Source organism: Etheostoma spectabile, chromosome 14 (genome assembly GCF_008692095.1).
Source record: "Etheostoma spectabile isolate EspeVRDwgs_2016 chromosome 14, UIUC_Espe_1.0, whole genome shotgun sequence".
Taxonomy (NCBI): domain Eukaryota; kingdom Metazoa; phylum Chordata; class Actinopteri; order Perciformes; family Percidae; genus Etheostoma; species Etheostoma spectabile.
The window spans coordinates 14,060,507-14,085,787 of NC_045746.1; the positions used below are offsets into that span (position 1 = coordinate 14,060,507).

The following is a 25,281-nucleotide window of genomic DNA, read 5'->3' on the forward strand; positions in this document are numbered from 1 at the left end:
ACACAGCACATTAGCAAATCAACACTTTGAGAAGCTGAAACTAGAGAATATTTGACATTTTTTCTTAATATATAATGTAAATTATTCATTTATTATTAAAATGTTCCATGCATTTTCTGTCATGAAAATGTCTGTCTGTGTCCATCTAGATATATCTAAATGATGTTTTACCGCCTAAAACAAGTAAGGGGAATTCTCTTAATTAAAAGGCATCACATCAACTGCAAAACCCACCCACATTTATGTTGGACAGTTTCTGACGTACCAACAACATTTGAATAGAAAGAAATCGTTAATAATTGAACTTCACAAGTTCTGTCGGTCCACTCAATCAAAAGACAGAAGGGTGGAAGAAGTGCCCACAGTGCCCTGCTATGCCATGAACTATTACAAAGAACTGCTACAAACTACTATTTTTTCTATTTTTGTTATTTCCACTCTTCATTCTGACCCCAACCGGCCCGTCAGACACCGCCTACCAAGAGCCTGGGTTTGTCCGAGGTTTCTGCCTAAAAGGAAGTTTTTCCTCGCCACTGTCGCACTGTTGCTTGCTCTGGAGGAAACTACTAGAACTGTTGGGTCCTTGCAAATTCTGGAGTGTGGTCTATACCTCCTCTATCTGTGAAGTGTCTCGAGATAACTCTTGTTATGAATTGATACTCTAAATTAAATTGAATTGAATTGAATTGAATTGGAAGAAGTTAAAAAGATGTGCCGATTTGGCTGGGAACCTCCGCAGTGAGCGCTGCCCACAACCCTTCTCCCCCATCACTGCTCTAACAACCTTGGTGGCTTTTCTTGCTTGTGTGTTTTTGGGGCGTCCCCACTTCTTTCCGTGCGTGTGTGTGCGTGTGTGCGTGTGTGTGTGCGTGTCTGTGTGTGTGTGTGTGTGTAAATTGTTTAAGATCTACACTTCTCTTTAAAAACCTACCATAACAATTTCTCCCTTTACAGATTACAGAATAATCTATATATTTTAAAATGAAGATCCATTATAAATAAGTTTTCTTTCAATGGAGAAGCTTACAACAGACATTTATATCAAGTATTCTTTTATTGATAAAAGTTATAAATATGAACTTTACTTCAAAGCCCAGGGAAGAGGACGCTCTCAGGTTTTACTTGTGAGTGGCTTATTATAATCTTTTTAGGAACTTAACTGAGACTTGGTGCTTCTTTGTCAAAATAGGATCAAATTTTTTTTGTTTTAAAGCCAAAATAATTATTAACTTCTCCGGGAAAACACACCAGAAAAAAAATAAACGCAGATGAATAGTAGAGTATACATGACTATACATTAATAGTTTATTTTGTTGTACATCATAATGACCTCAGACATACAGTATTGTTTGAGTTCTTAAATATTGTCCATCTTTTACAGTACTTATATTTGTCAATTGATTGGCGGGTCTCTAGATCCATTATTTTGTAAAAAAAAAAAAAGAAAAGAACGAAAGAAAGAAAAAAGGTAAACCAGTTTTATGATTTATTACTTTTTAAAGATTTTAACTATTTTGGTTAATAATTCAAAGGTTTGAGTAAAAAAAGCAGTATTAGTGTGCAGCCAGGTTTGACATTTTCAATATTTCATAAAATATTGAGTTGCAGCTTAAAGGTGTTTAACTGAATTAACTAATCAGACCAATTTTCTGTATGCACTAAAAATTTCATTCTCCCCACCCTTTGGGCCATAAAGCTATCTCCCAAAACCAAATACATCATTCTATTGTGGTAGTAAATACATTCTCTAATACAGGTCATTATATCCATTTCATACGCACACTGTTTTTACTACTGGCAGTGTTGTGTGTAAAAGTGAGTGATCTGCAGCAGCTGGGTGCAGCAGTATCAGTTTCTCAGCATGATAAAAAAGTGTGGGCCGCCTGCAGCTCAGCAGCTAAGCTTTCAGATCAGCTCCACTGATATAATGGCTTCTTTAATCCGAGCCAATTAGACCCATAGGGCATGGGGAGTAGCTGTTTTCACACTGCACCAATTTGCGCTGGGGGTGGGAGGACTGATTGACAGGCAGCCGTGTGAAAACATTGAGACAAATAGGTTATAATTTGAACCCATGGAGAGGCAATATGGAGGACGCAGCCTGCATGGGAGTGGGAGTGTGGGAGTTTTCTGACTTCAGAAACCATCATTCAGGAACATTTGATCAAACTAAAGAAGATAATTAAACTACTTGGACCATTAAAACACATTGACAGTTTCTCCCCAAATGTTGTATATAAACAATTAATCATATAACACAATGTTAATTTATTCTAATATCGTAGTTGTGTGATGCCTTAAAAACAAAAGTTGTGACCACTTGGACACGTTTATGAGTTGTAAGCCATACAACAAAGATTTTTTTGTTATTGTTTAAATTGTTCTATATAAATATTTTACAGGCATGAAGAGATAAAACTGTGATCCCACAAAAAGGTGGTAGATGTTCTTTTTTATCTCTGAAATAATTGCATTAGCCCTCAGATTTACCTTGACCGCAGGTTAGGAACCACTGTTGTAGTTATTGTTAAAAAAATACTAAAAAGGTCTTGGTTAATTAAATGCTAATTTCCTGTTAAAGCAAAACCAGGCGGGTGTTTTCTGTTCAAATACAAAGAAAAACATTTAAACATTTCTGTGAACATCATTTTTTAAATCTAGAAGCAAATCCTCATAATCAACTCCATTACATCTGAAAAATTACGAAATAAAATTGCAAAATAAATCAGCTTCAGGTTGAAAATCATACAGTCACAGCAGGTGATTTGACAAAGGGTTAAACATCTTGATGCTGCTGTCAGGCTCTCAGTCCGGGCAGTGGTGCAAAGCTCCAGCTGGGGGCGCGCTGAGCTGAAGTTCAATGCAAAATGACTGCATGGGAATTACCTTCTTTTCAATATTCAGTATTTGTTTCAGTCAGTGTGATGGGAACTTGTTGGCAAAACTCCTGAGGATTATTGTTGAGTGTTTGTGTCATTCATGATTCTGTGAGGCCGTCTTGTTCTCACAGCTGTTCCTCCGTACTGACCATTGATTATCGTGTGTGTGTGTGTGTGTGTGTGTGTGTGTGTGTGTGTGTGTGCCCCCCCCCCCGGTGAGTGTTTAAATGGTGGTACATTATCCTCAATACACATGTACTTCATGTGTGTAGTATTTTTATATGGTAGTTTTGTTTTTAGCATTTATTATGCAGTAAACAGTAGAGACCTGACAGGAAATTATGGGAGATGGAGATGGGATCCTAGCCAGACTTCAATATGCGATTACACGATCAGCATCTTAAACTTTTACAACACCAGGATGCACTGCGATGTGTTGGTATTAGGGTCTCGCTGCATATCTAGACTGCTCTACAGTCTTTAGATACTTACCCGAAATACTCTTTAAAATCTAACACGAGGAAACTCACTCTTTTGTATAGAGTACTGTAATTCATCATTTTCAAATGGAAATGGGAAAGAAATTGCTGTTGGCAATGCTCCCTTAATAACCACCACCAGTAATGGTGTAAATAGAAGAACATACAAGTGTACAAGTGTTTGGTACAATCAGTGGTAGAGATAGTATTCAGATATTTTACTTAAACATCAGTAGCAATACCATGATATAAAATACGCTTCTTACTTCAGTAAAAGATAATACAAAGTATAATCTGCAAAATGTACTGAAAGTACCTAACCCTGACCCCTGTGAGTAAAAATGTAACTAATTTACATTGTTGTGTAGATTAATCTATAACAATGATATTTTATAAGATATTACAAGATAAGTTTACATGTAAAACCTTAATTTTGTAAAATATCTAGTAGCTCCGGATAACAATGGGGAGTCAAAAAGTACAATATTTGTCTCTGAAATGTAGTGGAGTAGATCTGCACCTGAAAACTGTATTAGAGCAGAGTACATAAGTAAAAATACCTATAGTGTTATGTAAAAAATGTAGTCCAAAAACACATTTTGCCAAATATGACTCAGGGTTCAATGCTCTGGTGGCTTCTGGTGACATTTTGGACACTGTTTGTTCATCATAATTTTCTCTCCCATCTCATTCATGCTTGCATGTACATAATTCATGTAATTTTGAAGGACAGCCCCAATTTTAAACCTTCATAGTCCTTCATATCCACCAGTTAAGTAGACATGTCCATCAAACGTGAGATTGTGACACATTTTAAACCGTGACCTGACATTATACTTACCTCCTAAGTCTTGTTCTTGTGCTGCTCCGAAGCATTACCATGTGAAAGCCCTCAGTTCCTGTGAACTTATTTGACCTCTGACCTCTCCTCTATGTCTCGCAGACAACAACAAATAGCTGCAGCTGCGATGGAGGCTTCCCACTCGCTTCTCACCCACAGACTCCAGTTCAGATTGAGTGGGCCATGTCTGCTCAGTGGCAACAATAAGTGAGTAAGAAGAAGTGATTATTATAAGTGGTTCTGACTTGTTTAGACCAATAATGACTTATTGAGACACATTCTTCATGCTCTCTGAGCATAGTTTAAACATATTGGAGGCTAGACCAGTGTGAGCAGACACACATGCATACACAGTGCGGATTAACAGCAGATTAAAAAAAACCTTGTAAAACTGCAGATATTTCTGAAAGAAGCCATAGGATATTTGATCACCTGCAGAGGGTGCTGTGTTGAATTGACATAAAATATGACAACAAATAAAACGGAAGAATGTGAGGGTGCCATTTGAACCAAGCACATCATGTTAGCTTGCTGGGAAAGACGGTTAATGCATTAGAAAACATTTTTTCTCTCTCGACTAAAATATTCTTATAGCTGATGGATATACAGTAGGTTCAGTTATTGTTCAACATTCAAATTATTTACCATTTTAATGTGATATCTGCAAATACCTCTTCATGAGTGATATTGCCAATATTTAAAAGACAATTTTTTACACTCTACCAAGTCAGGGAATCACAAAACACTTCAAACATGTTCACACAACTACACAAACACACACACTTGTGCCAGACAAACGCATTCCTACACGCAGACATGCAAACGACACGGGTACACACTTTCTCACAGCACCATCCAGACACATACACACCCACAGTGTGACGCAGACAGTTTGAAGGGCCTCATCTCGCCTGCCTTTCTTTGCCTGTCTGCTCTCTCTGACCCAGCCTCTTTATATGTCTAATTAAGTAGTCAGACCCTCCAGTGTGCCATGACGTACTCATGGCTGATTTCTTTGTTTTGTGCCTGTGTCTTCGTCTGGACGGATCGGTTTTATATCGCAATCTTTAAGATGTTGTTTTCCCATCGAGGTCGCCACCCCTGCTGTCAGTGGTCTGGGAGAGTTGAGGAATAATTTACAAAATGTTTAATAGCACCCACAAGACTGTTTTTGTGGGAAGCCAGTAGATGACTTTTAGACAGAGGAAGAAATTTCAGACAATGGTCATTTGTGGAAAGAGTTTCTAGTGAGCATTCCCATGCATGATCTTTGTCACGCATTTATACGCTGAACAGTATGTGGTGACAAAAAGGAAAAGTCAAGAGATTCTTTTAAAAACGTGTGGTCAGTCTGTACTGGGTTTGCAGAGTTTATGCATAATTTGAAAAGCCATCAAGTTAAAATGTGTATCCGTCTGCGGACACGTGTGTAGAAATGCATTTCCACGGCTCACTGGGGATGGACGACACACTTCGTCCTCCTGCCTGTCCCCTCGACCCCTCCTGACTGAGTCCCGACCTATGAGCTTTCATCAAATAGGAGGCCAAGAGGTTAAACTCCGCCAACCAGCAGGTCAACGACCTCTTCATCCAGCTTTGAATTTCCCCTCTAAACTTCTCACGTGGCTTCATTTAAATAGCTGATCAAGGCACAATGAGGTAAATGATTTAATATTGATTAAAGTAAAAAAAGCAGACCTTTTCAGTTTTTTTCTGCAAAACGACTACTTTTAGCGGATGATATTCCTGCACATTTATTTTGTTTGTATCAATTGTATTTTGAATTTAGGACTTTGGTGAATTAGAAAGGAAGTGACCATTGTCCGTTTGCCCTGAGCTCAGATCTCTTAATGTCACACTTAATTCCTAACCTTCTGTTTGTGTAATTGTGTGAACATGTTTGAGGTGTTTTGTGATTACCTGACTTGGTAGAGTGTAAAAATGTGTCATCATTCTGTCCTTTCATATTTGACTGTTTTCTTTAATGTTTGATGGACTTTTGTTTTAGAGCAGAAATAAATGATTGACTAGTATATATAGTACAGTTGATCAACGGAAGATTATTTTATATTTAAGCATTTATTTTCCAAGCATAGATATTCCTTATAGTTCCAGCTTGTTGCTGTTTTTCTTATGTGACAATCAATTGAATTCCTTTGAGTTTTGGAGTGTTGGTCAGACAAAACAAGCATTTTGAAAATGGTAACTCTAAGCTTTAGGAAACTATGACCAGCTATTTTAACTGTTTTTTGACATTTCATAGAAGTTCTTCATTCAGATTAATTGATGATAAAATATAGTTGTTAGTTGCAGCCCTACTTTTGTCTGTAGTGTGATATTTAATCTCTCTACACTGTCTGCTGCATTCAAGTTTTAAATCAAATTTGACCTTGACATTTCAGAGACGAAAGATGAAGCACATTTGACTGTTTGTGATTAGGCATGGGTCGCTTACCGCTTTCAGGGTATACAGCGGTTTCAAAAAGTAACAAAACCACTACAATTTTCCATCATTCTTTGATGAGTTGTCATGGACAGAAAGTGCAGTTTAGAAATCCGTCTCCCTGCCAAGTGTGTCTAAAAATAAAATACATTGTGTTCAATGAAAAAAAAAAAACGAGACATTTCAAAATAACACATTTTAAAGCTGTAATTGCAATACCGGGAAACCGTGGTATTTTTGCTGAAGGTTATTATAGTGTCAAAATCTCATACCGACCTGTGCCTCTTTGTGACCACCTTTTAAACTTTTTTTTTTCTTCTTCAATGAGAAATCTGAAGCAATTACAAATGTGTTTTTTTTTTCCTCTCAGTTTTCAGAGATTTTCATCTTAGATGCGTCTTCAGTTTCACCACAGTAACAGATAGATTTCAACAGTTGTAGACACAGTTCAACTAAGAAAGGATTCTTTCAGAGACATTTTGTCTTCATCACCTCATCATGCAGACAAGGGTTTGCCATTGAACTTGAACCCAGTTCACTCACACCGCCTGTATTCATGACGGTGGCAGCCTCAAACCCTCCAGCATACCCCCCCACCCCCGCCCAGCACCGTGCTTGTCTTTGTGAAGCTGTCTTCCTTGACTTTCCGCATCCCCCGTCTGGCCCTCTGCAACCTCGCTTCCATCTCTGCCCCCTCCCCTCACGCATAGCCATTCTTTACTTCTGGGTTGGGGGGCTCCAGGAGACGGCCCACAGGGACTCGCAATACAGAATGCTAATTAGGCCCTCTATGGCACTTCCCACGATTTTCCTCCCAGACATGAGCTTTTGTTTTGTTATTGGTTCCATTATAATCAGATGGTTCCCGTAACTTTCCTGCTGTCTGGAGCCTGGCTGCAGCGTTGACTGCAGCAGAGGGCCTACCTGTTATATGGCCCTTCTCACATTCAGTTTGGATTTAAGTTTACAAGATCTGTAGTGGTACATCTGTTTGCAGTAACAGTGGGATTTTGCATTTTGGATTTACTGCCAGTCAAACTCTCACCCTAAAATTAAATCTCCAAGAATGTAGCCTAATTTCAAATGTACTGCAATTACCGTAGTGTGAAATGAGAAATGTAAATATGTTGTTTACCTTTTTGAAAATAGACTGAATCAAACTAAAAATCTATATATAGACATTAATAAAGACAATTAACTATGTTCAGGCTAAGGGAAAGCAGTCAGGTGTGTAGAAAATGAACATTGAGATGGCTGCACTAAAAGCAACGACTGTCTTTCCTACATCACTCAGTTTTGTTTGTTCTTTGGGACCACTTCTCTGTAAGGCCATCTTTCTTGTAATAATAATAGAGATGACATTTGCCTTCTGTGATGACTGTATGCTCTTTTTTTAGTTCCTTCTGATTCGAAGTATCTACTAACTGGTGAGCTCTTAAATATGTTAATGGTGGTCTTCCACTTTCTTTCATTACATTATGATTCAGGCTTTCCAATTATACATATAGACTAGGGGGATTTCAAATAAATACAAATTAAATTATAAACATTACTAAACTCTCAACTTCACCAATCTGTAATCACGTTTTATAACTTTTAGTGTATTTAGAACAAGTACAAGTGAAGATATTAAACCAAAAACGCTAGAATGAAGAGTATTTAGTAGAATTAGGCTGATTATAATAGCAGTGGATGCTTGCAAAAGGTATGTCAGAGTTTTAAAATTAAAACAAAACTGAATTTTACATGGAAATGAAACTCCCAAAGCAAAATCTTTTTGTTTGTTCTATCAATTTTGGGCTCCTTCACTGCTGGACAACTTCATATACAGAGGAAGATCGCAGAACTATCATTAAAATGTTCAACATTCAAGCTTTCCTAAAACATGAAATTTATGCTAACCCCCATCACTCTTGTTGTCATAATTTCTGTCCTATAGTGAATTAAAGGACAGTTGTGCATTACGTACGCTTTGATAACAAAGCGTACGTGTTACACCTGAAACAAAAGCTCAGAATTTTTTTTTCTCAAGGCCTTTGACCCCAGCGTGTTTTTCAGCTGAACAAAACTCGCCCTCCAGATCTTTCTAGACGCTGCATGCAGCACAGCAGCAGCTGGATCCTCTGGCCTGTGCCACGCTGTCCCCAACGCAGCACATCATCCAGATGTGACTGATTCTTCTCTGCAAGTGTACAGCGCGTGTAAACATTGATCAGTAATTGTGTTTAGTGTTCATACGGGCATGTTGTTCTCTGCTGGAGCATCTCCGGCTGTCTCTATGGGGGTTTTGTGTATTAAGTTGGTGAGGACAGTCATATTACATTAAATGAAGTAGAGTACAACCACGTCTTGAATTCATGCTGTCATAAAATCCCAATAGACCAAATTCAAACATGTTCCAAAATAGTTCAATACAAATGGATCCACCTAACCAGTTTGTCACAGCTTATGCATCAGTCATTAAATTTACCAAGATTTTGTAATGTAAAGGGAAATCATCTTCAAGTCTGACAATTGGCGTCATAAATATCTTGAAATACATTCTCTACGCTGGTTAGTGCTGGTTGGATTTTAACAGAATTTGGGCGAATGATGCATCATTGTTCGCTTGTGTTTTCGCATTGGAATGATTCTTCCCCCTCAGATTGCTTCACTTACAGGTTAAAAATGTAATATAAATCAAATGTGTGAGTGGATTAGAGTGTCTGTTAAGTATCATGCTCCAGTGTCAGACCTATTGGGAACAGCTGGGTAGGAAAGTAAGAGAGCAAGTCGTCTTTACGACTTTAACTGGTGTGCCATAGAGCAAGGCAGCAAACCACCAACTGACTGTGACCGTTAAGGACTGTAGTGGATGACACAATACCCAAGAAAGAAAGTGTGTAACTGACGTCTTTCATAAATACTGTAAGTGATAAAAAATCAACTAATAGCAATACTTGAATTTTTTTTTTTAAATGATTAATCTACATCACTCTAAATCTAATCTCAATCTAAATCTATAAATGAAGCTCCATGCAGGACAATCATCACTTATTTGCTTTGCATCTTCTGTTGCAAAGTGGGAGTCTGTTTTTTTTTTCTTTCTAAATTGTTGCACTGAGTGTGGATACATGATTTAGGGACTAAACAGGAACAGAAAAGCTCAGAAATGCTCGTTAGTTTTTTTTCTTTGTGATTTAAAATGGATTTTACCCATAACTGACAAAATGTGAATGGCTTTTCTTGTGTTTATGAAACAATGCAGTTTAGTAAATTTTGAGGTAAATTGACAATCCAACAAATTTGTGAAATAATGATTGTGTCATGGTTGATTCTACATCCTTTGCTTACCATATCATAGATAATACTTTTAGTACCTCTAACATACAAACATTGGAAATCCACACAGTTATTTTCTCATTGTAAACATTCATACTTTTATTGATTTCAAATTAACTTCAGTAGAAACGATTGCATAGTACAGATATCAAGCACATTTACAGCATCTTATGTGTACATCCTGCTTATACGACCCCTGAAACAGTAGTTCATAGTGCATTCTAATATAATCATTTTTCTCACTGAATAGTATTAAAAACTGCATAAAATCTATTGCACATATTCACATTCCCCATAGTTCATCAAAACACAATCCTATGTTTTCAAGTATTCATATTAGATTGTCAGAAGAGCTGATTTAACAAATAAAATGTGTAATGAATCCAAATTTTAGTCACTGAGATTGACAATTACTGGTTATCACTGTTTCTAATCAAACCTACTAAAAATACACTTCAACAATAGTACACACATTGCACCTGTGCTCATATAGTGCATGATAATAAAACATCACAATTCTCTCACACAAACTGAACCCGTATTTAGCCAGTGACGTGCAAACTTAACAATACAAGTCATGTGCAAACACAAATGCAAATAGTGCAAACTTAACAAAAACCCCAACCTGTTTCTTTTGCATAGTTAAAAATAAAACAAATATATTGTGGTTTTGCACAAAATGCTTCATGCAGTGATGGTTGCTCTTAATCAAATGTATGAACTAAAAATAAAAAATACAATTTAATTAAGATGTATACACAAAATCAAAAAGATAAAATGTGATGTACATGATAGGTGGCTGTAGCAGGAGCAAAATAACATAATAATTGTTTAGCATTTTAGGTTATACAGTCCTTGAATAGAATTACTAAACACTCTAATATCTAGGTATGAGATGAAATGTGAAACATATACTGCACCTGTCCATGAAAATGGTCAAATCATCTGAACGATTGAAAAACAATTCATAGTTGATGGATCAAGTCCATAAAATTTCTGACATTGCACCAGAAGAACAATTTCCACAGATTGTCAACAATTTGATTGAAACATCCAAAGTTTTACATGAGATAAAGATACACATTTAATTGCTAGCTGTAATAATTACATATGAATAGGATTCAAAAGATAAGTGAGAAAAATTAATGTAAAATTTAGGATTTAAGATCTAAGATAAAATTCCCATCTAAAGGAGAATAAGTTGTTAAACTAATGAATAATAGTAAAAATTCAAAATTCAAAACTGCAAGTATTTTTTATCGTCTTCTAAACCTTTTAAAATTACTTTGAATCTCTAATGACTGAATTTTTGTTTCCTAAACAGCTGTGCAGAGCAGTTTCCGAGAAAACACACACACACACACACACACACACACACACAGATCACTTTGTTGCACTCTACTCTCTCAGTTCCAGCCTCATGATGGCCAAATGTCAGTTTGTCCACTTGTTTTAATCTTCTGTCTTGTTTGTTTCTGTCTTCATTCAGAAACAGATGTTCTGCTGCTGCAGCTGAAAACAGTTACTTTTGTATCTATTACCAGTTTTAAGACCTGACCATTTGAACTCTGCCCACTGTCCGGCTGCTTTCACAAAATCTGTGTGTTTCCTCCAGTATTTTCACGGTTAATGATGTAGTCCTGTGTGCAACAAACATCAGTAGACTCAAGTCACAATCCAAAAGAGTCTGAGAGGCAAAGATCTGATGATTCCCAACTGCAGACTGATCAGAAACCTTAAAAGAAAAGACATAGGACGAGCATTAAAATCAGTCCTCCAATAAGGTGAAAGATAAAGCACAACCACATTTATCTACAGCCTTTTACACTTTGCATCTAGATTGCCCAAGAACATGCAGCAATACAAACAGTATAATCATTGTATAATCATTGTTTTATCATATCCTGGTAAGATGTACAGTTTCTGCACTATGTGGAGCAACAGAACATACAGTATGTGAATGCATTTTTTAATACTGAATTTTATTCATATTAAATAGGTGAACCAGTTAGCTCAAATCTCTACAAAACATCTAGTTACTATTTTCAACGTTATTGCATTTACAGTAGAGTATAGGACTGGAGACGTCTATAAATCTAGAGCCCAGGATGCCATCTTGGTTACTTAAGGCTCAAAAGTATGGCATCTACACATTAAATTAAAAATCCACCGCATCCACATATCCAATACTTGTGAACAATCAGCCTTTTTGGAGAAAGCCAAAGTATTTCCTCTCTAAATCTTGTTCATACTTAGAAGCTCCTAAAGATGTTAAACATGTGAAAGGATTGCTGCTAGATTTTGAGTAAAACATCACGTGCACACACTCAAACTTTTGTGGGACTCTGAGCTAAGCCATGCATAATTTATCTCAAAGCTTGGTATTACTGTTTACTGTATCGCCTTATGAGTGGCCTTCACTGTAAGCTCCCTTTTACTGCCCATAGATGGCACACTAATAACAGAGGGAACAAACTCAACACCCACACAATCAGCCCAGACAGACAAGATCAAATATGGCCCCCAACCCCCAAAAACACCAAACTACAAAACAACCATGTCTGTATTTGCCAGTCTAGACACAAGCTGCTCTTCCAATCACCATCACACCTCCTTCTCCCACTCCTCCATTATCTTTCCTCTCCTCTCCTTTCCTTTCCTTTCCTTTCCTTTCCTTTCCTCTCCTCTCCTCACCCCCACTATCATTGTCTGCGCCACCAAAGTGTTTTTTCCCACGCTTTATTTTTCTTCGTCCTGTTTGCAGCCAGGCAGGAGGAGAAGGAGGTGGGGGTAGAGTGGTGGTGGGGGTAAGAACTGATGGGGTCGCCATGGCAACCCCACATTGGCATGCCCCTGATTGGACTATGTGGTGGCTAATTATTCAGCGCATATGCTTAAAAAAAACAATAAAGTAGGACGTATTGAAATGCAGAGCCAAGCATCGCCGGGTGTGTGATTAACATATGAGCCCAGCGCTGCTTTTGATGAAAGACCCCTCAGTTTCATCGCTCTATTTAGATCTTAAATGCAGTGTTTAATTTTATGTGCATGTTAAATACATTAAGACATTTCTTTAAAAAGTAACCTTTTTTCTTCATAAATGTATTATTTTTCAACTTTTTGTCATGAACTTTGTTTTTTTGAAAAAACTAATTAAACTAATTATATTAATCTATGGGAAGATTAATAATTTTCTTATATGCAAATTTACATGAGAGGATCAACCCAAGCTCAAGATCATCATTGCCAAAACAAAAACACAAGGGCAGCATGCTAATGACAGGCCTCTCTGGGCACTGGCATGACAAAGTCATGAAGTGTGTGTGTGTGTGTGTGTGTGTGTGTGTGTGTCTCAGATGCACTAGGGATCGAGGGTCTGCTGTATGAAAGAAACCCGTGGGTAGGGGTTTGTACAGTATATATGTGTGTGTGTGGGAGGAGGGGTGGTTGAGTTAACAATGGCCCGCATTGTTTACCAATCTCCCTCGTCCATTAATCTGGACGATCCGGCTCTAATTGGCGTTTTGGTTAAGCTGGTCTCCAGACCCCCGTTCCCTCCCCTGGCCTAAATAATGGCGTTACGCCACAAGTGCCGCCACACATTGGGGAGGACAATGTGCCCCTTGTCTGAGGGCCCAGGATAGGATCCCCACCCTCTTCTCTTCCCCTCCTTTTTTGCGCCCCCTGCACCCCCCAAGATAAACCTCACACAGAAACACAAAGAAGGCCTCTCACTATTGAGATCTCACTGTCGCAGCCTCCCAATTCTCATCTGTCTGCCCCCCCCCCCCTCCTTCCAGTCTTTCTCAGTCATTCACTTACTACACTTTTTCCTTCCTGAAGTCACAGGTCCGTCCCCTGTTTCTGGCGGACGTGGTGGGAGTTGCAGGTTCACTGGTCAGGTCATAATACAACAGTGAAGGAGGAGATCCTACTCACTTCTTATTTCCTGCTCAAAGTTGGCTAAACTCCTGCTGTTATATAAAAATACTATAACTAAGACTATTTATCTGTTTAAAGTCAAATCGCAAATTGAAGAAATTCAGAAATGAGTTAAAGTTAATGATAATCCATGTGCCAACATATTTTCTTCTACAGGCCAAATAGGAAGTCCATTGCACATGTGAGAAAACAAAGTGTGATAACAAGCAGAGATTTATGAAGACCACTAAGTTGCTAATTACAGCTCCTTGTGGATGTCAGGGAGTATGTAGGTGTGTTTTTTTTCTTCTTCCACATCATCTGACAAAGCTGTGCACATGCCTGCAGCGTTAATGTTGTGTAAATGCTCCACACAAAATTGTAACTGTAAGAATAATTGAATTAATGTCCAAGAAGCCGACCAGTCAAAAGAGTTTTCACAGCGGCTTGGAAATCCACAAAATGGTCGATCGTCAGCGTCTGCAGCGTAACGACGGTCACAACGAAAGCAACGCAGGAACCGCAGCTGCCCTTATAAATGCCAGCTTGCCGACACTAAAAAAAAAAAGCGACTGGCTCTGCGGTTTCCTCCTAGCTCATCCCTTCCCGTATGTCTCATGGGGGGATCTCTACAATTAACACACTGGCAGTAATTAACACTGTCTTGAGGCAACCAATGGCACGGAAAGGATCGGGGCCAACATGAAGTGGGGGAAGGTGCAGCGCTAGCTATCCACATTCCCCTTTTTTCAGCTGCCATTTTGTGCCAGTCTTAACTCCTAAGATGGTGGCAGGACTGTGACTTGCCGTATGGGAGAAGAGGACAAACTGGCAAGGGAGGGGTCGGAGAAGCTGAGGATTATGGGATTGAGGAGGGAGTCTCTTATTTTCATTTTTCTAATCGGTACATCGCTGAACGGATACCAAGACAGAAGGAAGAGAGAGGCGGGGAGAAAGTAAGAAGCATGATGGTTAGATTGGTGCCCTACATGCAGCACAGATAGAAGAGGAATTCTCCCACTCATGGACACGGACACACACACACACACACACACACACACACACACACACACACACACACACACACACACACACACACACATGTCAGAGAGGAAGAACAAAGTATGTATACAGTGTGGGCGCAAAACAAACAACAGCCTGTGAGGGTCTGTTTGTGTAAAAAACATGTTCTTGATATACGGCGCACACATACAAACACACGTGCCCATGCATGAACACACACACACACACACAAACAACCAGCACAGCCGTTCTCATGGCATGGTCTGCCCCTGAGCATGCAAATGACGTTCATTATGCAAATGCATACAAATCAGAACCAACCATCTGAGAATCCAAGCTGGGAAAAAAAAAAGAAAAGAATAAAATTAAATGAATGGGGGGGGGGAGACGACCATATAAAAGAAAGAAGATGCATGTTGGGATGTGTGCGTGGGGAAAGTACAGTGTCGCTTAAGGTGCAAAAAGTGGTAAAATAGCCTAACTTATGTTTTTTGTCCACCGCAATATAAGGTTTAAAGATATAAAAAGATGGATAAACCTAAAATATTACACATTAAGATGCAGACATTAGCAATGTATAAAAAGATTAATGACCTGGATGCAGAGAAGTTTTGAGAACAGTTCAATATATAATAAAATTCTTACAGCCTTATTTTCACTGATTGAGGGACTTTTCCCAGATGAATAAACGTTGTGCTTCGTCACAGTACGGTGTTGATGGAGTTTGTAGCCTATTTTTTTTTTTAGATCTTTAGTTCCTATAGTATTTATGCTTAACAAAGTTCTACTAAAGATGGTAGAAGTACACACCATCTTTCCTCACTGCTCCGATGATGTAATACTGTTAACTGCTTTTGTTTTGTTTGTCAGACAAAGCTCATTGAGTTCATTTAACGGGAAAAGCAGAAAATCAGATGCAGAAGAGCATCAACCAGTGGGGAGATGCTCCAAATGATGGTAAAGTGCCGCTAATTGCCTCTTGAGGTGTTCTTTGTTTTGTTTCACCTTTCTCCTCACCACTGCTTTGCAGGACATGCTCTCTAAAACCGCACAAGAGCTGCATGCAAATCATTGCCCTTTTATGGATTACCCTGAAGCTCACCAAATACAGCGGAGGTAGTTGTGTATCTTTGCTCTGTGTAAAAAGGAGCTGATGAGGTTACAGCTTCATCATGTCAACCATGTGTAGTTCACACTTCATCTAACTTTTACAACAACAACAAACATATTTCCCTCCTGGAAAAAAAAGATTCAGGCAAGAAATATGTGCTAAAACCAAAATTAAGCCAAGTATATGGCATTGGTACAAAGACAAAATAAAGGCTAATTAGAAACAGATTGAGGCCAAATACTTGCAAACAAAGTGAAAAAGACAAAGGGTGGTGTGCGTGCGTGTGTGCGTTTGTCCGTGCGTGCGTGCGTGTGTGTGTATCTTAAAATCAAATCAGTGATTTTTGAGAGCATTTATTTGAACATCATTTTCCAAATTCTTCTTTTTCAACTTGAAATAACTGTAGCTCATGCAAGCTAATTGCTTCATTCTTCGCTAATGTGTACCTGTGGTGATAACAAATTTATCAGAAAAAAAACACCACACCAACCAGGTTTCCTCACAGGAAACCTAATTTGATTTGATTTGATCCATGGAGGAGGCCTTAAAAAAAATAGAGATGGGATACAACCATGTGAAGGCCATAAATCTCTGAGGCACAATGTAAAGTACTGTAGTAATAGCAAGTAGAATAAAAAACTGGCAGAAATGTTTGTCAGTTTTATGCTTTTTGCATTAGACGCTATCTGAAAATCTAATTTGGCTACACAATTTGGTCTAATCTGGTACAGCCAATCAGATTAAAAACTTGAGAATGACCTTGAAAATAAAGTCCTTGAGTGTATGCATGTCAGCAGTTTAGGTTTGAGAAAAGTCAGCATAGCTTAAATTTGGCCTTACAGTTGTTCTTTAACAGAAAGCTCCAGCCCTGTATGATCTCTCAGTACAGAGACACAGAAGAATAAAGTAATAGTGAAAGAGATTTTCATAATGTACTTTGTTAATTTGATGCATTTTCTCCTGAAGCGAGATGTTTGGAATAGGAAATTATAAATTTAATGGGATGTAATTTATGGAAACAAGGTAAGTTCAAACATAGGGGATATAAATAAAGGTCACTAGACTACTTAGATTCAGTTTTCCAGGAGATAAAACTACATCTTGGATGTAAGAAGTACCATAGTTTGCCCTTTTTTTTTTGCAATATATCTTTCAATCGTAGTAGGTGCATATATTTAGAATTAGATCATTCGATCATTTTGCATTTCAGTGTTAATTTCGTGGAATTTTGGAGAAGGACAAAGAAAACCTTTATCTTTTCTATTACCAGTGGTTTGAAATGAGCCGGCATGAGGAAACATTCACACTACTATCTTGTCACACAGCAGCACAAGCTATACACCACCACTGTAGTAATTCTGGGGTTTGTATATACAACAACAACCAGACTTTTATGTATATTGTAATAATTGAAACGTTTTCTGTAATTACAATTCAAATATAGATTATTTGTGTTGCCTGGTGCAACTTAAGATCCTCTATGAGAGTCCCTGCACCCCCTCCCCTCCCTTTATTGAAATCGGCCCTTATGTAACAGCATCATACCTTCATGTCATTGTCCTGTACTGTAGTCCATCGTCTGAGCCCATTCCTGGTTCTATTTGTGTGTTTTTTTTAACTTAGTTGTCTTCCACCGTGCAGGCGTGTAATGGGATTCTTGTTACTTTCGGTTATGTAGCTTTATGAAGAATGTACGTCACTCATACAGCTAGATAACCAAAGATAACAGACAACCCCTCAGGCCTGCAAACACAGCTCTCCGCCAGCAACACACACACACACACACACACACACACACACACACACACACACACACACACACACACACAACCCCCTAAACACCTGTAAAGACAAACAATGACAGGTAAAAATGCTTAAAGGGGTAATTCACCAAAACAAAGCTACTTTATTATGTTTTGCACATATTCCAGAAGTGGAAATAATGACAATAATAGTCATAAATCTGAAGCATTAATGCAGATGATTTATCACGGTGTTAAAAATGCCTCAGTGAAATGAGATGAAAAACAAGCATGACTAAAGATTCACAAGGGATACTGCTGAGAAAACACATTTTCCAAGCTATTAAGTGTCTTTTATATCACTGAAATGTGAATGGGCTCTTATAGGAATTCAAAACAACGCATTAAAGCCGACTATCCAGTGAACTAAAGACAACAACAATAAAGATATTTATAAGGAGCATCAGAATCTCGGGATGAAATAGCATTGCTGGGAATAATTTACACAAATAGTCCTATAAAGAAAATATTCCAATATGGCTGAATGAAAAAGAAGGGGGATTCCCTTAAAAATTGGACACATTAACTCATTTTAGGAGCAGTTAATACTCAATTACTTCATAAAGGTAGGCTACATAAATGTATTAACATTAAACTTTCACATCCTATATATATAATATACTACAGGCAAAAACCTGATAAGATCAGAAAATGTAAGTAAATCAATATATTTATGGGAATTATTGTGGATATGTCAAGTTTCAATTATTTATATTACATTATGAAGCAATGTTTTCATAGCCTTTATTAGGCATGTATATATTACATGTTTATTTAAAGTATAATTTTATTAAGATCCTTTATATGGAGTTAAGTAGGTCATATAGCCATTTTTCATTTGTGCATAATTTCCATAATACATCATTATCTGAAAATGTTAAACATTAACATCCCTATAGGCAAATGCGTAGTGTGTTTGAGTGTCTCCAAAATGTTATTTATATTATTATACATTTCCCCATAAACTGCTTCTTTTTTTAAAGATAGCTTTTGGCGAGAGCGGAGTGACGTCACTAGCATTGCTGGCTTTCAATTAATGCAGCGAAGTGTGATGCCTAATTAACACACACACACACACACACACACACACACACACACACACACACACACACACACACACACACACACACACACACACACACACACACACGAGGGGGTGGTCTTTCTAACAGCATCGGGAAAATAGGCCACTGCTTCCATCTACAAATCACAAACACACAGAAAGTCTCTAAAAACGCAGATAAAGATATTTAGCCAACACATAATTTCATGCTTAACATTTTATTTTTTACAACTGCTTTCTGAAAGGGGTCAGAGAGAGATTATACCTAGCAGGCTTTGGATTTATGCCAATAACAAAAAAAAAAAAAAATCCATTAGAGATCACTCTGCTGTTTTACGTCTGCAGGCCGTGACACACACTCATTTTAACACGAGCTCACGACTTCAACGTTCACATTCAACGCTGATGACACACAGAGAGCGTACTCTCCTTTATTAATTATTCTACTACCGGTTCCACGTGAGCCCAGTTTTAACGCTTATAACATTTGTGATAACAGTCCTTCGTTCCCTGCCCATACTGCGTGTGTCTGTTAAGCTGCTTCATCACCTTACAGGTACTATATAAATAAAGTTGAATTGAATTATTAATTTGTCCCAATCAATCCTATGAGTGTGTTTAAGTTTTTAAACGCTAAAATTACACTTGGGGATTGCATTAGTTTTGAGTAAGAAGATCTGCTACAATGAACAGAATAACTGTCACGTAATAATCGTTTTATATAATGACGCATGTGCATTTTGCTGTCCCTTTAACATGCGCTAAATACCATAAAATTAACACTATTATTGCAACACTATTTTTCGTGTTATTCAGATCATTGACAGATGCTAATTTTAGCTCTTTTTTTTAACAAAGCGTTCGTGAACTAAAGCAAGCATAGCCTAAATACTGAACACTGCTGACTATAAATTAACAGCTCAAATAAGACAAAATAGCCTACTGTAAATTAATATTATTTTAAGGCTATCTGATTCATTTCCTGGATACAGGCATTGCAGAGACAAATATATCAGATTCTACTCTTTATCGGTGACACGTTTTAGAGTAACTATTTAAAACAGATAGCATACTTTAATCCATTAATAATGATAGAGGAAGATGGGGGGAAACACACTATTACGTCCAAAGTGACTTGGTATACCGCAGACTCTCAAGTCCTTGTTTAAGGAAAACGCTTTTGTTCAAGGTATCTTGTCAGTAATACAGTGAAATATGTTCTACTTTAATAGATTCCCAGGGACATAAAAGTTCGCTGTAAATGCTGCAAAATCTGAGCGGAACAGTCGCCTCCACAAAAGGATCCCGAAAGGATTTTAAAATGATTTCCAGGAGTAGGACTAATCAATTAGTTGTGCCTGCGTGTGTGTGTGTGTGTGTGTGTGTGTGTGTGTGTGTGTGTGTGTGTGTGTGTGTGTGTGTGTGTGACGTAGGCTACTATATGTAGTTTCCTAATTCTGGGTTTTTGTTTGGAGGGTTGCACATGCAGTATCATCCATGAATCCATTATCAAATAAAAAGTGAGATCACTCATAGTCACCTGGAAGTTGGGGGAAGCCCTCATCTTCACTTTTGATGGTGCTTTCAAAAGTTTCTGGGGGGGAGGGAAGAAAGAAGGACTTCAGGATATAGGAAAACGGTCCAAAAAAATCTCCCAGAAAGGCATGCATTCTTTATATTTTGGATAAATAACACAGGGAACATTTCCTCTCTCTCTCTCTCTCTCAAACTTTCTCTCTCTCTCTGGAAAATTCTTGGAAAACACCCTACAGTACGTGGGAAATCTGCCTACTAGGTCACAGCAAGCCCCAGACTAGGTTTATGTTGCTTTGCACCTGCAGCTTCACTGACTCTGCAGCAGAGTGGGGCTCTAGAGATGCTGCTGCAGACAGCGGCCCCTTCGACATGTTATAGACTTGTGTCTCACACAGTCTCCGATACATGTCTTCTAACTCCCATTTCCGTCTCTTATTCGTGGCTTTAGAGGAATTTAACGGGCGAAGTCAATCAACGTGGGTCGTCCATTCTTTTGGATTAACCTGTCCGGTGTTAAGTGCAGGGGTCGTGGTTAGCATACTGCTCATGATAAAGCCCCGATTCATGTCTTCATTTTGTGGAAGCACCCGACTAATTTGGCCTTTGCGCCATCCGGCCTGTTATGCGTTTCAAGGCCTCAGTGATGATGCAAAATATAAGTCCCTTGCAGGTGTAAAACGAGTTTCGTTCCCCTACAAATTCTTTAAATCAGTTTGATTATAGATAATCCAAACATTTAGTAAATACACATCTATTGGGGTTACCGGTTGTCAACTACAGTTTGGCAGCAATCATGAATACATCCCCATACAAATCCTATATATTCAATGGCCTACAATAGAAAATGTTATGTAGCCTAATAAGTACAGAAATAAAACCTACACACGTATGAGAGGGATGTCTTACTACCCACTCATACAGATTAAGCTGGCTTTATGTAAGAGCTCTCCTATGATGGCAGCATATACTAGGCTGCAGGAAGCCGCACGTTGCTGGGTTAATAAAGCCTAAAATAATGACCTTTTGCTTTTCTTTTCTTTTTTACATGCTTCCCCTCCCTGCTTAGCCTTTTAAGCGCGCAATATGTTGACAGCAAATGGGCCAAACACAACACTGAGCTGTGAAAGGCTGCACCGCCCGAGGCCACTCTGACACCGCCACAGGCCGATGTTATACGCCCGTGCATGCAATATTATCTGCAACAAAATAGATGTCTTGTAGGGTTTACCATATGTACAGTTTGTGAACTAAACTTCAAGAAATGGTGCAACATGAACTTATGTAATGGTAATAACAACAGAACATATGGCTGATCCGGGGTCAGCATCACTGATTCAACAGAATTCTTTATTGGTATCAGAGACACTAAACGTTGCCCAGGCATAACTTAGAGTTGAAGATGAAAAAACCCTCTCGTTTAGTGAGATATAGGAGTCCTCTCTTAAAGGTCTGTTCAAAATGTAGGTTAGTGGACAGAAGGATGGGGAGAGAGGACACATTGAGATCCTCATTAATTGGTACAATATTAACATGAATACCACTAAAGATGACTGGAACTAATCTAAAGGCCTTGTGGGAGACAGGAGATCAGATCACCTGTGACAGTAGCAAGAGGAAAACCCACTAAACTCAGTGCTGAAATTGTGGACTTGCTCACACACCTATGCTCAGATTTCAGCAAACTACATTGGACATGTACTGTAGTATCAAGTGCCAAACAAAAGTGTCTGCAGCCACAAGTGTAACCACGTCTGCGCTGCTGCCATCAGATCAGTTCAGCCTTTATCTTAAATGCTGCTGCTGCGCACCGTTCAAACAGACCATAAACTGCCCTGAGAACAGAACAAGCTTCACTAGAAGAAAATGTACATTTAGTCTGAATAATCTGGTCGGCCTGTAGATCCTCACTTATTTCACAACAGGGTTAGACACATGAGACAGTGTGTTGCAGCCTAGACGCGCCTGTGCTCGCCATATAAACCCTCTCCTGCACCGCTCCTGAAGGATTTTGTTAAAACTAACACACTCATATGCCACCAAATCACTCATAATACATAACAAGGTTCTTACTGTTTCCTCCTCAGATGCAGCAGGGTGGGTTGCACTGAGCTTGGGTGAGCTCCTGGTAACCAGCGGTCCCTCCGGACGTGCATGCTGGGAGCCAAATGAGCGCGTTTATGAGCAGCGTATTGAGCTTTGTGGCGACGGCGCATCGTGACGTCCCACTGGCCCCGTCCATTTTCTAATCTAACGGGTCCGCTTGTTTCTTTCCTTGCATTTCGTCGTACGGTTGTCCTCCACATCCCCAGCCCCTGTCCTCCCCTCACCAAGTAGGGGAGTTGGGGCTGTCCGCCAACACGGCTACATCTCCACCACCGTTGTCTCCAAATGGTTTAACATCTCATTTGTCTTCAATCATATACGCCGTCCAAGGCCCACCCCCTTGTGAATCAGTGAGGTAACACTGTTCCCACCCTCTGAGATTTTTGATATTATGCAAGACGGCCGATGTAATTATAATAAAGACCTATGGCAGCGTCTCTCACGCCCCCCAACAGACGCATGCAGAAGTGCATGGTGGCACCATCATTCATTCAGCCACCAAACATCATTCTAATTCCTTTAGAGGTTTTCAGTCTCTGGTGTGTGTGTGTGTGTGTGTGTGTGTGTGTGTGTGTGGTGTGTGTGTGTGTGTGTGTGTGTGTGTGTGTGTGTGGTGTGCTGTGCATGTGCGTGCGTGCGTGCGTGCGTGCGTGCGTGCGTGCAAACGCTTCATCTGCATGACTTCATCATACCATATCCATATAATAGCCTACCGACTTATACATAGTTGTTTGCATGCCAGTGAAGATATCACCATGTTTCTATTCCAGCTTCTTTGTTAGTATAATGTGCTCATTAAAGTGATCATATCTTGCTTATGATTTACCTCAGCATCATGAACATCATTGTACAACTTTGGGCTATTCTGCTGTTATATTCTATAATTTTTCAAACTGATTGTAAACCAACACTGGCATTTATTCATGAACCTATTGCAGACTTCCCTATTAAAAGAGAACATATAATTAGAATTAAATGTGAAAAGTCATGTCTTTTTGTTTTTGGCTTCTCACCAGAACTGACATATCTCTAAGATGTTTGCTGTCTGCAGCTGAAACTAGAGACAGACTAGAGAGGCGCTTTGGCTTGGCTAATTATCATGATAATCACACCAGAAATCTTTTGACTCAACGAAAGACGGATCTTCTCAAACGTTATTGTATGAGGTCTCAGTCTTGTATGTGTACATAGCAGACAGTGCTGATCATTTGCATTTAATAAAGTTAACTCAGTCATGTTGATCTGTCTAGACCACATCAATTGTGTAGAAATGCCTTCACACACAGATTCTTGTATTCCCCACACTGCAAAAATAATTTTTCTACAGTTACACTACAAAGACATACAATCAGTTATCAAGCATGAATAGGAGGACATTTTGGGTGGCCAAGTTGTGAATGCATGTGAACACTTACCAGCCAGTAAAAAAGCTTTTGGGTCCATTTATTAACAACATATTAAGCGTTTATCACCACCGTTTAGGAAAGCAACATTATAGGCTATTGGAGTTTTCTTTCCACAACCTGGCAACCCCTTAATGTGTTATTAATGGCATAAAACTGATAAAGAATCAGTAAATGATGTATCAATCATAAACAAAGCGATTAGTTGGCCTTTAATGTATAACCACTCTATTAATGGTTGTTTATTAGTGGTAAAGTGAAACCATAATGATTCACTATGGAAAAATACTTTATACTTTACAGTGTATAAAGTCAACATTATGCTAGGCTAATTGCTACTTGTCAACAAAGCGGAGTTGTAGTTCAGTTACTATATTTGAACTGCTGCACAGAAACAGAAGCTTCAAACGCTAACTTATTAATCTCAGTCAAGTTAGGTTTAGTAAGGCTACATAGCCCCAAATCACAAGTTGGTCTTAAATGGCTTTATAATCTATATTGGCCATCGATTCAGACAAGGAAAAACTTCCCAAAAACTCAAGAAGAGCAACAGTGGAAGGGGTCCCTCAACATGCAAGCCTACAGAAAAGACAAATATATAAAAAGTAGAATCAGGCTACAGAATAAAGAAACAAAGACACAGTATACAACCAAAAACTACAAAGTAGTATAGGCTCAAAGAACTAGAGCTGCCAATTTTCAGAGCAGAATTACTGAGAACTTGATGTAGCCCCAAAAAAAGGAATCCCAAAAATAGTGGAGAATATTAGTGTCATGGATTATTAGGTTATTCTTATGTAGCCTAGTAATCAATATGGTTGTGATGGAGATAATTTCAACTACTTTATATTTCTGGGTAATCTACTGTAAAACAACACATCATATGTTATGTGTAAATCATAGCCTATTTTGTAAGCTATAGGCCAGCAAGAGCAGTGAGGTAAACGACTTGTAACGTGCATACGGTGGAAATAATCTAGAAAAGTAGCGAGAAGGCACTAAAGCCTACTTTAATAGTTGCATACCAGCTGATCAAAAAGCTGCATAGTTTTTCTTGACGGGGAGCACATTTATAAAATAAAAGTAAAGTGGTTGATTGATTGAAGTTATGTTGCCACGGTAACGACGGCAGCATCCAACTTTTGTCGCCACAGAACTGATTCTGAGAGAAACGCAGGCCTATAGGCTACTATTATTTCCACTTTACTTGGTTTGTACAAAGTCATAAAAACACAATAGCTTGTTGCCCTGTTACTTAGTGTAACGCGTTACACGGGCCGTGAGAAGCAGACAGTCTTTTGGCTGGTGGGTCACAGTCTGTCTCAGACCCTCCGACAGCAGTTTACCACCCTCCAC

General features: G+C 38.7%; 1 long non-coding RNA gene across 2 annotated transcripts; it reads right to left on the minus strand.

Annotated features, from left to right (window-relative positions):
- Positions 1-10,033: 10,033 nt before the first annotated feature.
- LOC116701703 (uncharacterized) lies at positions 10,034-22,875 on the minus strand. 2 transcript variants are annotated; one of them, XR_004334982.1, is made up of 4 exons: positions 22,490-22,875; positions 20,424-20,477; positions 17,564-17,860; positions 10,034-11,698 (listed from the first exon to the last, which is right to left on the minus strand). It is a non-coding gene; the product is annotated as an uncharacterized LOC116701703 (long non-coding RNA). The 2 variants fall into 2 exon arrangements; XR_004334983.1 differs by lacking the exon at positions 17,564-17,860 and having other exon boundaries at positions 22,490-22,872.
- Between the last annotated feature and the right edge of the window lie 2,406 nt (positions 22,876-25,281).